At 46.4% G+C, this 14,895-nt stretch overlaps 2 non-coding genes across 2 annotated transcripts; one reads left to right on the forward strand and one right to left on the reverse strand.

Annotated features, from left to right (window-relative positions):
• Window positions 1-10,822: 10,822 nt before the first annotated feature.
• Window positions 10,823-10,895, forward strand: TRNAR-ACG. Its single transcript has one exon. It is a non-coding gene; the product is annotated as a tRNA-Arg (tRNA).
• A 3,467-nt stretch (window positions 10,896-14,362) lies between these two features.
• On the reverse strand, window positions 14,363-14,453 carry TRNAY-GUA. The gene is given in 2 exon segments: window positions 14,363-14,398; window positions 14,417-14,453. It is a non-coding gene; the product is annotated as a tRNA-Tyr (tRNA).
• Between the last annotated feature and the right edge of the window lie 442 nt (window positions 14,454-14,895).

Consider the following 14,895-nt stretch of genomic DNA (forward strand, 5'->3'; position numbering starts at 1 on the left):
AGAAATAATTGGGGTTTTTTTCAGTATTGCTTGTCTGGGAGTGTTACCTGGCTTTGTTGACATAACCAGAACACTAATTCCTAAATATAGGCTTGCTTTTACAGACATTACTTCTAACTCCTCTGTTTTGCAGCTGAATAAAAACTTGTGGCCTGTGGACCGATTGTCTGGAACCTGGAAAGCTGGCTGCAAAGCAGTGGGCTTAGGAGAGGGATTTGGAGGAGGAAGGAGAGGTTGAGTGATGTCCAGGTTCAGGTTTCAATGCCATAATGACATCTCTGGGTTTTGCATTCACAGAATTCCCCTCTGCAGCCTCTTATCTTGTACCAGAGTTGTGAAGCTCTTGTGTGTCACTCAGAAAATCAGCCCCGTGGCTCTCTCGCATGACTGGAAAACAAAGAGAAAAATCATATTTTGGCCAGAGGATGCTGTCAAAAACATGCTCCCACATGAGTTGTTTCTCCAACAAGCCTGCAGAGACAAAGTGCATTCTGCAAGGAGCAGACTCCTTGTCCAGGCATCCTGTCCTGGACATGGTGGGTGGTGAGAAGCATCCTGGTCCATGGGGTGACAGTGCCTTGGCTTGCTGCCACCTCACTTTCTGCCTGTCCTGGGGGGTGAGCAAGCCCCTCGCCACCAGCCCAGGAGTGGGCAGACCTCTACACTGGCAGCTGCCTAAAACAGCTGGGAGCTGCCCATCATTCCCTGGCAGGGATCAACACCCACCCTGCTGCCTCCAGCAGCTCCACACCCCTGAGGCTGGTGGGACTCACCTGCAGGCTTCCCACAACAGCCCAGCTGCTGGGAGAGCACAGAGCTGGTGGGTGCCTGAGCAATACAACATCCTAACAAAAACGAGGTTGACATCTCCAATTCTGCCCACCCAAATGTGAGACTTAGGACAAAATAATGATGCATCCTTTCCCTCTTCCCGTACTGCTACCTGTGCTTGTTGTTTTGGCTGAAAAGATTTGCATTTTTAGCCAAGCATGCCTCGGGGAGGCTAGGGGAGCTTCTCCATCAATCTCACCTTTTGTCTGTGCCATTTACCCTGCCGAGAACAGTCCCTCGGAGCGGGTGGCAAGCACCGGCATTCCCACCTACAAGCCAGCATGCTGCAGAGACTCAGATTTCACTTACATTGGCAACAACTTAAAGAGCCGACAAGCCAGCTATAAGATTAAGCCCTCCTACCTATGCAAGTGCAAACTGCAAATTATATTTTGCATGTAATGATTTTATTGTGATCTATATACACGCCATGATAAATACTGAGACTACCCTTGTGTGTGACTCAATTTACACAGCCAAGGAGAGCCTGTGCAACAGAGACAAGTGCTTTCAAAAACACTTGAGCCTTTGAGACTGACATTTTTTCCACTCAACCATACATATATATACATATATATATATATATACACATCTTTGTGTACCTCATATGTGATGACAGGCCATATGCGGTCAGTATTTGGAGACCTTCTAAAAACAGTCTGAGGGTAGGTTTCAGATCTCCAGGAAAACAAAGACCAGCACAGGAGATAATGACATCTTTAGAAAGTTTCTTTTGCACATATGAAATCACAGCAGAAGAGGAAAATTCAAAGCATTTCCAAGGGTGAGTCACTGGGAGCACATCAAATGTATGGGACATGAGATTTCAGGAACCAGCTACAAAGACCAGACAGAGGGAGGATGTCTGTGCTTTTCTTTTTAACAGAGGATGGACACTGCCCTGAGCTGAACTGTGCTCCAAAGCAGCCTTCTCTTGATTTATCCATGCTCAAGAACCTTCCACAGTTTGTTGCAACCTGGGAGAAACATGGGATAAAAGGGTGTATGAATTAGATGATAACTTCTGTTCCAAATTAATCAGTGGTACTAACATAAATTATAGCAGATAAACCTCAGAGATTAGGATTAAAAGACCCTGAAATGGTGAGAGTCTCTGGACAAACTGCATCAAGGACTCATTCCTGCATGCTGTGGTTCTGCCATCATCGTGACACCAAGACATGAGATCACTGCCCCACCTGTCTGCCTGGGAGAAGGAAGATCCTTTGCTTCCTTCTGCCCTCCAGCAGCGCCAGCAAGCCAGAATGAACCTGCCACCTGGCTTTAGGGGACACAGGGAAACAAAGCCCTCCTGAAAGAAAGTCCTGGTTTCCTCTGAGTCCTCAATATCAGAATGAGAAATGGTGCTCAGGCCATACCCTTCAGGCAGGCAGGGTGACCCTGTGAGGCATTTACCATGTTCTTTGCAATTATCAGTGTTGTCTAAAGTCTGAAATTCAGTGAGCCTGAAAAGACCAGATGTAGGATAACAAACATGAGATGAACAGTTCAGCATCTCCTCAAACCACATGCAACTTTACAAACCTGGAGATTCCCAAACCCTTTTCCCCTTCATACACCACTGCCAGAAAGAGATCCATATTTCACAGCCAAGGGATAAAAGTATGTCCAAAGGACTGGAGGAAGTACTGGATGTGGGAAATAATAGCACTGCACTACTGTCTACCTAAAAATAGGTCCTTTCCAGGAGTAGGGACAAGTTTCACAGATAACAGGAATAGGCTTGCTTTTCCACACCCCCAAAACCTACCCTGCAGTGAAAATGAGACATGAAGGAAAAAAGGATATAAGTAAAACAAAAGCAATTAGAAAAAGGGGAGAGCACACCAGTTAGAAAAGTGGGAAAATCCCGCTTCCTTTTGAAGAGTAAGCAAGCAAGTACTTTACTATTTTAACACAACCTTCTGCTTTTCAAAGGCACCCCTGACCCTTTCCCTGCTACTTTGCTATCGCAGCATCCCACGAGAGCCTGTTGGTAAATCATGGCTTGATGTCTCCCCTACTAGCAGAAAGGTAGGAATGGTGAATCCTCCCCAAGTACCTGCATTTTGTGGAATAACAGGGATGTTTGGTTCTGGAGTGAAGGAGGTGGCACAGCAGGGGCAGTGCTAGGGGGCCTCCTAAGCATACCAGAATTTAAGGAAAAGGGTATTGCAGAGCTTTAACAACAGGAATTTTGACTGGGTGACAGATTTGTGTTCTGCTCTGGACTTAACAGGCCATAGCACTCCACACCCCACTGCTGCACCCCCAGCTCTGTCAGGAGGAAAGGAGAGTGATGTTCAGCAGAGAGGGACTTGTGTTTCACAGCACAGATCCAGCTCAGGCTTCCCAGCTGGCATCAGCTCATCACTTCACAGGGATACAGCCCTGTCCCAGTGTCAGGTTTCTCCCCAGCCTTGGTCTGCTTGACATAAGCCACTCTTGATGCTATTTCAGTATGCTCTCCATTGCTCAGCTGGCAGAGCAGAGGACTGCAGATTTTTTTTTTTCCAGGACAATGCTCAGGTCCATAGTTCAAAGGAGAGACTGATTTTAAGTTTGTACTCGGCACAAACTTTATACTACATCAGAGACCTGCTAAAACTCCATCCCAGCTCCCCAGGATGGTCTAGGTTATGTTCTCATCCACCCCCATCTTGAGAGTTACTCTTTCAGGACAGAATACAGATTCAGTGCTTGAAGATAAAGGGTGAAATATTTCCATATTACAGCTAAATAAAAATACTGTGTGGGGGGACAAAAAGGTTTTCACACAGTAAGTTGCTACCAGAACCAGGAAAGTGTCTGTTGATCAAGTGGCTGGTGTCAGAGGTAACAAATGTTCTTAGGGTGGTTGTTTGTTTTTTTTAATTCTTCTGTTTTCCTTTTATTTCCTTTTGCTATGTGCCCTGCAAATGCTATCAAGGCATATAGCAAATCCAGCATGATTCCTGAGTACCAATACCTTTTTTTTTCCCTTTTGAAAGTTAGATAAGAAGAGAAAGTTTTCCTTTTGGCCATTTGCCAGTCAGGTTTTTTCACCCACTCCTTTACATGAGATTTTTGTGAGCATAGGGGAGCACAGCAGTTGAGAGAGAGATGCAGGCATTTGCAAGGAAAACAACAGGAAAAGCCTTCAAGCCAGGCACTTTTAGCTACAATCAGAAATGCCATCCACTGTGACATTGTGTTCATTGTACCAAGCAGCAGTTTATTGCATTAATGTCCTTTTGAATTATCACTTCAGGAAGCATCTCAAGCACGCCGGCCCATGTCCACACACGTGGTGTTGCATCACCCTCTCCTCACACCAGGCTGTTCCCTGGGAGTCAGCCCTTCTGATTCTGGCAGAGTTTAGGGAATGCAAGGGAAGAAAGGGTGCATAGCAAGTCCTTTCACCATAGCATAACTCAGATTTTGTGTGTCTTCTAAAAAGCCTCAAACTTGCCACAGAGGGGGCAGCTCTGCAATAAGATTTGTATTTTGCCTGTGCTGACTGAGGATGCACATCTCTTACTACACAGTTCTACCCTCTGCAGTCAGGATTGGGCAATATGAACCAATAGTTCATGGCAACAGACAGCACCATAATAGTCTGACACGATGATCTGGGTGGAAGACAAAGAGTTGGGGCTGGCTGTCTTCCTCTCCTTCCAAAATTCCCCCCTGATGCAGCCAACAGAACTTGTCATCAGCCTGGAGGATGACCCCCTGTGACCCCGGCCATCAGCACTGAGGGAGGCTGCCCCAGCACTGAATGTAAGGCAAGGTGTGCTGCTGTGAGCTGAATGTGCTCCTTTGTCCACCACTGTGGTGAAGAAGCTGGGAAAACAGGGCACCACTGACCCCACATCCCCTGTCACTGCACCCTTTGGATCAGGAGAAGACAAGTAGGGGATAGGGGAGGCATATGCAGAGCACAGGGAGGGCTGGGCTGTTGTGGCAAAGCAGAGCATAGGATCAGTGCCAGAACTGCTGTGCATTTCCATTGTCACAGCATTAAGAGCTGCACAGCTAATGGAGCCTGTAAAGAAGGAGAGGTAGTGTAAAGACACATGGATCTGCTTATTGCAAGTTTTGCTTCCTCATGTCACTTGTGTTGCTCTTTTTATAATGCGGTGGGGTCAGCTCCCTTCATCTCTATCCTGTTGTAGGTGTGCAGAAAATCTTACTTCAGATAATCCTTAGGTAAGAGGTGGCAAGCTGGAGCAGTACTCGGCCTTGTTCTGATGCTTCTGATAATTCCAAAGCCTGTAATGCAAACATGAGATGGGTGATAATAGATTTATGTAAGAGTAGGCTACAAATCACATCTCTTCCAGTTACCCACGTAGCATGGCCTTGGTGCTATTTCCATCCCTGATCAGTGCTGTGAAGCACTTCACAACAAGCTGACAGCTTTGCAGCAGCTTTGTTTTGTGCACAAATTTGTATTCAAGGCACCTTTTGGGCATTGGTTCCCCATATCCCACAGTGATACAGCTGCTACTTGCCATCATGCTGCTGAGACTGGGGCTGCTGTGAGATCCTGCTGGGAGTTTCTCTCAGGACTGCATCTCTCATCTTTTGATAGCTCAGCTCCCAGGGTAGAGCTTTCAGAGGAATCCTTAAGTCACTGGCTCTAATTACAGCTCAAAGGAGAGGGGATTTTGGCAGGGGAGGAAGATTCTTACTCATCACTAAACTTGACTGTACCCCTGAGAGACACATTGAGGAACCTCAGGAGTCATGCCCAGAGCCTTTGTCCCATTCCATATCAGCCTTTGGTAGCAGAGGATGCCTCTGCCATCCCTGACCTCCATCAGAGATATTCACCAGGGACCTCATTTCTGCAGCCAAAATGGGGCAGGCATGGCTACTGCCAACCTTTAGCATTCCAGAGAATATGGCAAGGAGCCTGACATGAGCTAGGTGGTCACAGCACCTTCAGCTCGTAATGTCAGCAGGCAATCAGTAACACTGAAATCCCACTTAATCCAGAAGAGATTAATTAAGAATGGAAATAAAATAATTCATCCATGACAAATCCATTAACATCCATCCAAAATAGATTATATTTATGGAATACTTAAAAAACTATACAGGCTCCTATCCTTGCTGATCTTAATTGGCAAGACCTCTCACCCATCATCAGGTGTTCAGGTGATATTCCTGAGAAGGGGTGATGCTTCCTTAGAAGCCTTCTCTGCATGTAACATCTCAGGTTGCATTCAGTGGGGTGCTCCTGATATGTCAGGTCTCATAACTAGTCCCTTGGGCTCCTGAAATGTGTCCAGACAGGATGCATTGTTCCCTGTCAGGGAAGCATGTCTCTTTAACAAGCCAGGTGTCATCCAGTCAGGCAGGAAGAAGGTACCAACTCTCTCAACCTTTCTCTGGTGGCTTGTTAACATGTTCCGATGTGAAATGTTTTTTAACCCTGACCTCACAAGGTACATGGAGATGGAAATTGAAAAACAGAGCTTCTCAAGGAGCCAATGGCGTGAGCAGGAAACTCCACCTTTCTTCATCTTGGTGTTCTCATTTTCAGTCCTTCCCTCACTTTACAGCTTTCTTAGGGAAGCATGTCCAGCATGTGGGAGGCAGAAAGAGCCTCTTGTCTCTGACCCAAGCCTGGTTTTGTCCCCACTCCTCCCTCCACCCCAAGTTATGTAGGAACCATGCAGGAGGGCAGAAAAGTGCTGAACCATTTATTTCCAGTTTAGGGAGGAAACTGTGCTCACAGCTGGCTAATGGGTATCTCTGTGTGGTCCCTCTGTGAGACCATTTTTCTAAGACTGGCAGGAGAATGTCTGAACTTCTTTCCAGTTTAGGGAGGAAACTGTGCTGCCAGCTGGCTAATGGGTCCCTCTGTGAGACCATTTTTCTAAGACTGGCAGGAGAATGTCTGAAGGAAGTGGAAGATGCAAAGGGGAAAAGTTACGAGAAGATAAGGAAGGAGACTGTGTGTGCATGCACAGCAGTGAGTCCCAGGATGTTGTCAGCTTTGAACAGGTCCTTTAAAAGTGATTTCTCAAGTCCAGCACAATGCCTCCACCTCCTCTGCTACTTTGCAGCACCACAGCAATCGACTTCTGATTCTTCCCACAACAATCTTCATCTCCTTTATCCTCTTCCATGAAGGGGCGAACTGTCTGCCCCCCTCCCTGAAAAGACAAGTCCCATCAACCAGGGAACAGCCTCTGCTTGAGCAGACAAGGGCTGCTTCCCTTGCTTCTATTCCCAGCACTAGCTTGAAGCAACACATCCCCTCCAAACCAAGGCTGACTTGGCTCACACACTTTGCTGTATTCTGGTTTTGCCCACCAGAATAATGACAGCAGGCAGGGTGAAGAAGAGATGTTTACATTATTACAGAAGGTAAAAAAAAAAAGAGAAAAAGAAAATAGTGGCATTGAGATATCAAGCCAGTGCCTTTCCCATGACAGCACTGAGGCTTAGTATTAGAGCCAAGGTATTGTTAGCTGGCCAGGTAATGCTAAAGGAATGAAATCATTCTTATTTTTGCCAAGAAGAAAGGCCATCCTGTCTCTTGAATAGGGAAGAAATAGGAAGAGCTCTATACCAAATTAGTGAAACTCTCAGGATTGGAAGAATTTGGGGTTTTAGCAGAAATTTTTTTAGAACATGAGAAGTGCTTTGTTCCCCCACAACGTAAAGTTTCTTGGTCAACACAGCCTGAGATGTAAGGTGTAGAGGAAGGTAGGCTGTCTGCTCCTTACTGTGTCAGAAGGGCCTGCAGCAAAATGCCTGGAGATGAGGGAATAGCCATGCTGATTTAATCTTCAAAGCCAGTAAATGAAGCTTAGTTTTCTCTCATTTCCCCACCTACCTCTTTTATAAGTTTATCTGTCTTGGCAACTGAGTATATGTTTTTATTTACTTTTTGTCTTAACCTGTCTTGCATTAACTATGATTTCAGTGTAATTGGATACTAATGACTTGTTCCTTGCCAAAGGATGTGGTAAAACTCCACGTAGAGCTTGGGGCACCTTACCAGCACTCTGGGTTGCCAGCTTGCTCTCCATGATATCCACAGCATTGTGTGCAGATATCCACAGCATTGTGTGCAAACATCCAAAGCAATGTCCCTTCCTTCAGCTGCAGCCCCCATGCTCTCCCCTGGACAAGAGGCAGGCAAGGAGAAGGATAGAAGCATTCTAGAAATGTATTACCCCTTCTCATTTCTAGTTCTTACATGTATTCACTCCCTTATTGGTCCACTAGCCTGAAATCCCAGCTCTGGCTCCAGCTTTCTTTAGGCATTTAGATCGTTTGCTATGACCAAGGCTTTGTCTCAAACCATTAGTTTTGGCTGCAGCCCTCTCTATGGCTCAAGCAGGGTCCATCTCACTGGGTCCTGCTTTCTGAATTGCCAGACACCACATTGCAGCTGTTTTGGAATGCAGTACATGCTGCATTAGGCAAAATGGAGCAGCCTTTCTTGCTCAGAGAAATTCTGTTGGAACTACACAGAAATCCAAGAGACTATCCTTCCCTAACAGCATTCTCCATCCCATCACTACAGGAGGGGTGGCATCCCTGGGATCTCTGAGCTCGTGGAAGCCCTCTATCCTGCCTGGCCTGGGCATGCAATGGATCATTTCTCTGGCTGCCAACTGCAGGAATAGGTGTGAGTCCAAGATGCTCAAGTAGAAAAAGGCAACACCTCCACCCCTGCAAACTCTTGTTTGCAATTACACCCTTCCTGTTTTTATACACCCACCACCCATTTGGACACATTCACCCCCTTTCATTCACTTTGTGGTTTTTCTGGTTAATTGAGGGAAAAAAAACAAAAAAAATGTGCAAGAGAGAAGCTATTTGCAACTCTTTGCTTATGAAGGTTCTGCTCCTCCCCCTGCACTAGCCTGAGGCAGTCAGGAAGAATTTGGCCTCATCTTCACTACCCAACTTACTTGCACCTCGCAAAGTAAAGGGAGCAAGGACGAAAATGAAGAGAGACTGGACTGAATAACAGGTCTAAAGGGAGCTGTCTGTGGACAAAGACAGTGTCTCTACCTCTCACCTAGTGAAGACATTCCCCACTTCTCATTCCTTGCTCCCACTCCATGCCTTTTTCTTCATTACCTCAGCACAACACTCCTCCTCCAGGCTGCAGTTTGGCAAGCACCTGCAAGAGGCTGAGCTGTCCTGGCCAGCAGGATAGAGCAGCCTGGGCTTCTCACGCAAGGTCTGGTCCCCTCATTAGCACCATCTGAGCTGATTCACTTCACTGACCATTGGAAAATTACCCACCTTGTTGGATTATCAAGGTGACTCAGGTACCTGGAGTGCCCACAGAAAACTATAGCTAGGACAAGCAAGCTCTGTACTTCAGAGCAGTGGAGAAGAGGGGAGGAAAAAGTGGGACCTCTTTACTCTGGACTTAAGAGCTACCAAACTGGCTCATCCTCCTTTCAAACTTCATCCTCAACTTCCTTACTGTTATCCAGAACATAATTAATATCTTCAGTACCCCAGAAGATGGAATCCATTACTTGAAGGAGCACTCACAAGTAAGTCAAGCCAAAAGCCATCACTTATCACAGTAGTCAGGCAAAATCACTGCTGCCAGGAAGGTACAGTAGCAGTGCATGTTCAAATAGGGTTGTGGTAATTAATGCCTGACTCCAACAGCTCCCAGCATTTTCTGTGGCAGCAGGTTGCATGAATCCCATCCTGCTTCTAAGGAATGGAAAAAGCGCCATTCATGTTTTTTCCCAAGCTCCCTAATGTACAACAGTGGTTAACTGTTTTGGTTTGGTTTTCATTGGCCTAATGAAACTAGGGCTGAATATGCAGTTTTTTTGCAGTGTCCTGGCTCTCTCTGCTACAGACCTGTTTATAAAAGCCTGAATGGACAAGTGTCATGCCAGAACTCAAACATCAAACAAAGGCTACCATGGGAAAGAAGCTTGCAGCTCATTGACATCAAGTTATTATCAGTGGTAGATCAACACATTTGACTGCCACAAGGTAAGCAAAGGGCTGAGAAAAGCAGGCAGCTAGTGTCAACAAGAGGTCCTGAAGCTGAATCCAAAATCTCTGTCTCTTCTTGGAAAAGCAAAATCTATTTTGCGTGTGATTGATGAGTAAAATCTGGAAAACAAGTTCTGTGACCTCGTGGCCTTTGTGGAGCATATCAAGCGACCAAGACCACAGTCACTGAGACACAGCCATTCCTGTGAAGCACCAGTGTGATGCTCTGCAGGAATTTAGAGGCAAAGCCTGTTCAGACAGTTCAAAGAGCATAATCTCTGGCAGCTCAGCTCCAGAAAAAATTTATGGGGTAGAGACCAAGAGTAATTCAGAGGTCAGGGCAGGAACCAACGTGTGGACGTGAGTCAGGGGTGCTGTAACAGGAGAGGTATTGATGTGACAGCGGCGTGAGGGCTACTTGGAAGATGAGGTGCTGAACCAACTGCCTTCAGAGATGCCCTTATGCCTCGGAGCAGATCAGCTCTGTGTCAGCCCCAGCCCTCCAGGCCCTGTCTGCCTGATCTGGCGTCCTTCCCAGAGGCAGGACCAGGCGTGGAGTGAAGGCTCATCTGCTACAGAACTATGGAAGCAGCAGATTCCTCCTCCTTCTCCCCCAGCTGGGATTCCTCCTCCAGACACCAGGGGAGCAGGAAGGCTCTGCTGGCCCAAACCGCTGCTAGGGGCAGGGAGACAAGAGAGTTTATGAGTGAAGGGGCATGACACATCTGCCAGAATTTAGGAACTGGATGATAACATGATGATATTTTCCCTGTTTTCCTTTCAGCATAGATATTGCAGCAGGTGACACAATGGGACATTCTCAGCTTGCACTTGCCAAGTTTCTCCTCACAGCGAAGCAATGTCAGACATGGAGCTTGGACATGGATGTTGGGATTTCCACTGTGCAACCTCTGCATTTTGGTGGTGGTGGGCATCAGAAGAAGTGTCCCCTGGGTCCCTAGGGGAGGCTACAGCACCGCCCTCATGTAGGGCTGCTAACAGCTGGGGGCCAGTGGCGCAATGGATAACGCGTCTGACTACGGATCAGAAGATTGTAGGTTCGACTCCTACCTGGCTCGTTCTTTTCAGTTTTACACTCTTTCTCGCCCTCCTAACCCTGGTCTTCCCCTAGGTTCCCTCCCACCTCCCTGTGCATAGGTGGAGAGAAAACTGCGAAGCTTGGGTCATTAAAAACGAAACTGCAACAACCAAGCAGTTCAAAACCTGGAGATGTCATTTTGTTTTCCTTTATTCCCACACATCGTGATCATTCTGCTTGGTAATTTTCAATTGGGTCAACTCCACCTCCAAACACACCTATTTTTGAAAAGATTTGATTACATGGACCTTTCTGAACCCCACTGGGAACTTCCAATATTCACATCTATTCCCAGCATCTTCCAGTTTTCCACTGTCACACTCCAGTTTGGCTGACCCCGGAGGATGCTCATTTATCCAACTCCTCCTGCTGAAACAGGGCAAGGGAATGTGCCAAGGAGATAAAAATCATGTCTAAGTGCCCAGGGTGTGAGCTGGGAGAGCTGCTGATAGCTGAATTAATGGGTAACCCTAAAATCCCACTTAGGTAAGGTGAAGAGTAGGAACAAAAAGAAGCACGTGTTTGCAATATTTAAAATAGATACAGTGACAAAGAGTACCCCAGTGAAGGAACAATACAGTTTCAGGTACTAACAAAATCAGGAAAGTGCTCTCTTGTGTCCAGTGGTTTCCCACCTTTGCAATCAGCAGAACATCTTGTCTATGCATGTGCCACATATCTCAAACTGCATCCATCAGGAAGCACCTTGTTGTGCAGGAACATTTTCACCATCTCTCCTTTGAAATCCTTCAGGCAGACTGAAACTTTTTACCCTCCTCCTCCCATGAGATTTATTCTGTTTTCCCTTTCTCCAGCAAAAAGGACAACTTTTGTTTGAAATACAAACAAACCTTTTCTTACAAGACAGGACCTGAAAATTTCCTTTCTGTTGCAGCAGGTGTTCCCCCTGCACCCATCAGGCTATTTAAAATCCCCTCATCCCTTGTTTGCCTGAAGTGCCCTACTCTGGTAACCAACCCAGTATATCAGAGTGAAATGTTGTATGATTTGGGTTCCTATAATCTCTGGCATCTTCCATTATTAAGTGATACAAATGACTGAATAGACTGTGCACACAGAGCTCATTATTGGCCCTTGCTGGAGACCAGATACAAAAATTATTATACACTTGCAGGTGGCTGCCACTATTAACTTGCACCTAAATGAAGTATTTCACAAGTTACACTACTAAGCAAGCACTGAATAGTTTGCTACTGTAGTGAAAAACAATTAGTACCTTTAGATCCATGAGTCCTACAAGAATGGGAAGCTGAGCCAAACAGTCACATGAACGTAACAGGCTGTAGCTCAAGAGGAAGAACAGTTGCTTAGCAGAAACTAAGTCCTGAGACCAGGACATTTTGTGAGGGTTTTGTTGGTTTTTTTTCTTTTTTTCTTTCCTGGCTTTCATTATCCCTCAGGAGTATTACACTCTTACACAGAAATGCATGCCAATTCTTTCTGAGTGGGTGGGAGAGAAAAAATATCTTAGAGGTGGAGAGAGAGGGAGAAAGGAGATGATCCCTTCTCTTGAAGAAAGTCTGTGTGTGCTTTTATTTTGGAAGCTGTCCTTTAGAAGAAGTGAAAAGAGTTGCCACTGAATCAGTGAAAAGGAACAAAGGAGTTTAGAGACGTTTATATAGGAAGGGTGAATCTTGAGAATAAAATAAATCTTTGGCCCTAAACAGAGTCTGTGTCCTGTCCCACACCAGGGAATGGCACAGGGATGTGCTTTTGGACTGTGATTCAGATTTGACTGCCAGTGAGTATGAAATTGTGTGGATAACAGACAGCTAAGGAAATGGATGCCTTTCCTCAATTTGTCCTCACTGAGATGCCTCTGCTCTCTAAAAGGCAGGTTTTTATGCCTGGGTTCCTCGTGGGACAGTTCCTGAGAGGGACACACTGCACCATGCTGGAGGAGAAGGGAGCAAAGGCTGGTGGTGGTGTCTGTGTGCGTGTCCATACACATGCACAAAACCACACTAATTAATGAAGGGGTATCTGGGGCCAGGGATGCAACGCACAAAGAGAAGCAGTGTGCAGGTCTGACTCCTCCTGAGCTTCATAAATCTGTTTCCCTGCTGATAATCTTGCTTGTACTATATTCCCACAGAGAGTGGGTCTTCCTTGCTCTCATATCTGAAATCTATCCCAGAGAAACACTCCCACTCAGAGAGAACACTCACACGGGGTTCTGTTGAAGGAGAAAACTTCACCTCCATTCTCCCCCTGCTATGCAGACAGATTTGGACACTTTCAGACACGTTTACTCTCTCCAAGCCAGGAGCTGCTGCCAAGCATGTTTTTCTGCACCCCACGTAGCACCTGTAATGGAAAAGAAGATTTGAAGGAAAAAGGAACAATAGAACACAGGAGAGAAAAAAGCAGAACATGACTGCTGGCTCTCTTATTAACTACGTCCTAAGCAAGCCCACGTCTGTCTGACCCCTATGATCCCTCTCCCTCTGCTTCACATTCTGCTACAGCATCCCATGCCACCCTTTCTGGCACATCCAAAGGACCAAACATCACATCTGTCACCTTAAGTCAAGACCCAGTGGAGGACTTTTATCCACTCCTATCAGAAGCCAGGGTGCTCACAGCCCTCCTTTGTAAGGATTATCTGACATCACAGAAAGCCCAATCCGTACAGGTAATCTGGCATCACATAAAGCAACATGAAAAATGAGGAGAGACTGTCCACAGTGGAACACAAAGGCTCACCATGGGAAAGAAGACCTAACAAAACTAGATAAGACAGAACTAAATTATTTTATTAATTATTTTTGGCTTCACATAGGAGAATGACAAATATTTATTATTAAACTGACAGGTGATCTCATTAAGTCATGTAAGTATCTCAGAGGCGGGTGCCATGAGGACGGTGCCAGACTCTTTTCAGCAGTGCCCAGTGACAGAACAAGGAGCAATGTCCATAAACTAAAACACCAGAAATTCCAGCTCAACATGAGGAAGAACTTCCTTACATTGAGAGGTGGCAGAGCACTGGAACAGGCTGCTGAGGGAGGTAATGGAATCTCCTTCTCTGGAGACATTCAAAACCCACCTGGATGCATTCCTGTGTAAACTGCCCTAGGTGACTCTACCTCAGCAGGGGGGTCTCCAGAGGTCCCGTCCAATCCTAACAATTCTGTGATTACGATAATATATTATTTATTAAATCTCATTAAATAATAATAATAGTTTTATTAAATATCATAATAACTAATATTATTATGGATAACAAGAAAGCACTTCCAAAAGCATCTCTGCAAGACGTATATCAGTATTTACTGCAGGGCTGCCACCTCTTTGCGGTGTTTTCTGGTTTTTGTTTCCCCTCAGGAGAAAAAAAAAAAAAGGCGAATTGCTAGTGTATCACACGTGTTTGTAATAGTCTGTAGGAGCGTCTTCCCGGTCCCAGAAAAACAAAAACACAGCGTCTCCTTCGAGCCGGAATCGAACCAGCGACCTAAGGATTCCCGCGGGGCGCGGCCTCTACAGTCCTCCGCTCTACCAGCTGAGCTATCGAAGGGACACGGCGGCCGCCCCCCAGCGGTCGCACAAGGCACCGCCCAGCCCCGCCCCGCGCGCAGCTCTGCGCATGCTCCTGGCAGCCTCGGCCCTCACGGGGGCGAGGGGCGGGCAGAGGCTTGGGTGCCAGGGCCGCGGCCGGTCCGGGTCTAGGAGTCAGCTAATGGCGTAATGGCCAATATTTCTAACTACGAATGTGGAGAGTGGAGGTTTGACTGTGCCTGGGCCGTGTATTTTTTTGCGCAGCCATGCATCGAGAAGCAAAAGCACGGCCCTTCACAGCAACATGCACACATCGCTTCCAAGTGTTAGCAGCACTCATGAGCTGCAGCTATTTCTTCATCCTGCCATGAACCACTTCTTTTGGGACATGTGAATCCACACACTGCTGAGTCCAGTTCTGCGGGCCTCGGCACAGGAAAGACATGGAGTGAATCCAGAGG

The sequence above is a fragment of the Passer montanus genome, unplaced genomic scaffold (assembly GCF_014805655.1).
Source record: "Passer montanus isolate IOZ18808 unplaced genomic scaffold, ASM1480565v1 scaffold16, whole genome shotgun sequence".
In the NCBI taxonomy this organism is placed as follows: Eukaryota; Metazoa; Chordata; class Aves; order Passeriformes; family Passeridae; genus Passer; species Passer montanus.